At 39.1% G+C, this 2997-nt stretch overlaps 1 pseudogene; it reads left to right on the top strand.

The window, feature by feature from the left end:
- Positions 1 to 1180: 1180 nt before the first annotated feature.
- Positions 1181 to 2332, top strand: LOC112617772 (annotated as a pseudogene).
- The last annotated feature ends 665 nt before the right edge of the window (positions 2333 to 2997 follow it).

The following is a 2997-nucleotide window of genomic DNA, read 5'->3' as shown; positions in this document are numbered from 1 at the left end:
ACTGTGGGATGAGAGGAATTACACAATGCAAGTTAGTGAGATAATATTCTTCAATTCATCATTGTTAGTTCATGTATTTTATAAACAAATTTTGTTTAACATTTTCCTCTCCTAAAGCACACAGTCTTTTTTTGAGTTCTCATCTCATATTACATTGCAAAAACAAATTATCAATAGTACAGAATGTTCTGAAAAGTCGCTATAAAATAATATTAGATACAATAGGAAAATTGAGTGCATGTATTCTTAATTACATACAATCAAATGTATATACAACATAAACCCAGATTAATTTTGTTTGGAGAAATTGGAGGAAACAAAATTGTATAAAAATTAACCATCGATTACAAGGCTTATAAATGAGTTTTCCTCTGAAATAAAACCACTTTCTGGAACAGATTTTAAAATTAGCAATATAAGTGGAATTATCATAGGCAAATAGTTGATGTTTAACCTAAATCATTGACATTAACCATTAATATTTTCATTTTTATCAAATACACACTTTACTCCTCAAGCTAAGTTTTGTCAAAGTGTTAGATAAGCTTTAAAACAGAAAATAGCAGTTACTTTTTGTTATTTCCTTTTTCAATTGAAAATGTTACAAGTAGCTTTTTTAGTTAAAAAGAGAAGAGTTGCAGAAAAGATTTTGTTTTCCTTTCCACACTGTCAGATATGTGTGACGTCATAGGGCAGCATAGTCATGGTTATAAACATGGACTGTAGCGTCAAAGTGCTAGGGTTCAAATCCTGACTCTGCTGTCCTCTAGTTCTGTGACTTAAATAAGTCATTTGCCAAATAGATCATAGCTCTGACCTTATAGAGTTGATGTGAAGATTAAATGAGATAGTATTTTAAATGATTAGAGTGATGTTTGGCAAATAGTAAGCTATATAATTCTCTGATAAATTAAAAAGAAAAACTATGGACTCTACAGCATCTTGTCAGCATCTTGATTCAGATGAAGCTAAGTTAAAATAAATACCAAAGTTGCACAGTAGAGATAGTGGCTTCACGGTTCGGTCCTTGGACCCGGCAGCCGCCACTGGTGCTGAGCTGCTAGGAACCCTGTGTCAGTGAGCTCCTTGGAGCTTGAACCCATTGTCACTTCTGCGACTCACTGGCAAAAAAAATAAATAAATAAAAAATAAAAAATAAGTTTGAAGCAGATCACCCAGGAAAGCTCTTCTTTAGTGGTCTTAATACGGAAACAAATGAGAAAGCTCTTGAAGCAGTATTTGGCAAATATGGACGAATAGTGGAAGTACTCTTGATGAAAGACCCAGAAACCAACAAATCAGGAGGATTTGCTTTTGTCACCTTTGAAGCCCAGCAGATGCTAAGGATGCAGCCAGAGATATGAATGGAAAGTCATTAGATGGAAAAGCCATCAAGGTGGAACAAGTCACCAAACCATCATTTGAAAGTGGTAGACGTGGACCGCCTCCACCTCCAAGAAGTAGAGGCCCTCCAAGAGGTCTTAGAGGTGGAAGACGAGGAAGTGGAGGAACCAGGGGACCTCCCTCACGGGGAGGACACATGGATGACAATGAATATTAGATGAATTTTAACATGAGTTCTTCTAGGGGACCACTCCCAGTAAAAACAGGACCACCACCAAAAAATGGGGGTCCTCCTCCCAAGAGATCTGCACTTTCAAGACCAGTTAGCAGTAGCAGTGGAAAGGGAGGAAGAGCTCCTGTATCACGTGGAAGAGACAGTTAGGGAGGTCCACTTGGAAGGGAACCATTGCCCTCTAGTAGAGATGTTTATTTGTCCCCAAGAGATGATGGGTATTCTACTAAAGACAGCTATTCAAGCAGAGATTACCCAAGTTCTCGTGATACTAGAGATTATGCACCACCACCACGAGATTATACTTACCGTGATTAGGGTCATTCCAGTTCACGTGATGACTATCTATCAAGAGGCTATAGCGATAGAGATGGATATGGTCGTGATCGTGACTATTCAGATCATCCAAGTGGAGTTTCCTACAGAGATGCATATGAGAGTTATAGTAACTCACGTAGTGCTCTACCTACACGAGGGCCCCCGCCATCTTATGGTGGAAGCAGTCCCTATGATGATTACAGCAGCTCACGGGATGGATATGGTGGAAGTTGAGACAGTCACTCAAGCAGCCGAAGTGATCTCTACTCAACTGGTCGTGATCGGGTTGGCAGACAAGAAAGCGGTCTTCACTCTTCTATGGAAAGGGGGTACCCTCCTCCACGTGATTCCTACAGCAGTTCAAGCCACGGAGCACCAAGAGATGGTGGCCGTGGAGGAAGCTGATCTGATAGAGGGGGAGGCAGAAGCAGATACTAGAAACAGACAAAACTTTGGACCAAAATCCCAGTTCAAAGAAACAAAAAGTGGAAACTATTCTGTCATAACTACGCAAGGACTACTAAAAGGAAAAATTGTGTTACCTTTTTTTAAATTCCCTGTTAAGTTCCCCTCCATAATTTTTACGTTCTTGTGAGGCAAAAAGTAAAACATGTTTAATTTTATTTGATTTTATGACATTGCTTTTCTTTTTTTTTTTTAATTTTTATTTATTTATTTATTTATTTATTTATTTATTTATTTATTATTATACTTTAAGTTGTAGGGTACATGTGCATGACGTGCAGGTTTGTTACATATGTATACTTGTGCCATGTTGGTGTGCTGCACCCATCAACTCGTCATTTACATCAGGTATAACTCCCAATGCAATCCCTCCCCCCTCCCCCCTCCCCATGATAGGCCCCGGTGTGTGATGTTCCCCTTCCTGAGTCCAGGTGATCTCATTGTTCAGTTCCCACCTATGAGTGAGAACATGCGGTGTTTGGTTTTCTGATCTTGTGATAGTTTGCTCAGAATGATGGTTTCCAGCTGCATCCATGTCCCTACAAAGGACACAAACTCATCCTTTTTTATGGCTGCATAGTATTCCATGGGGTATATGTGCCACATTTTCTTAATCCAATCTGTCACTGATGGACATT

Source organism: Theropithecus gelada, unplaced genomic scaffold (genome assembly GCF_003255815.1).
Source record: "Theropithecus gelada isolate Dixy unplaced genomic scaffold, Tgel_1.0 HiC_scaffold_4145, whole genome shotgun sequence".
Classification (NCBI taxonomy): domain Eukaryota; kingdom Metazoa; phylum Chordata; class Mammalia; order Primates; family Cercopithecidae; genus Theropithecus; species Theropithecus gelada.
Note: the sequence above shows the minus strand (reverse complement) of the source record. Positions and strands in the feature narration are given on the sequence as shown.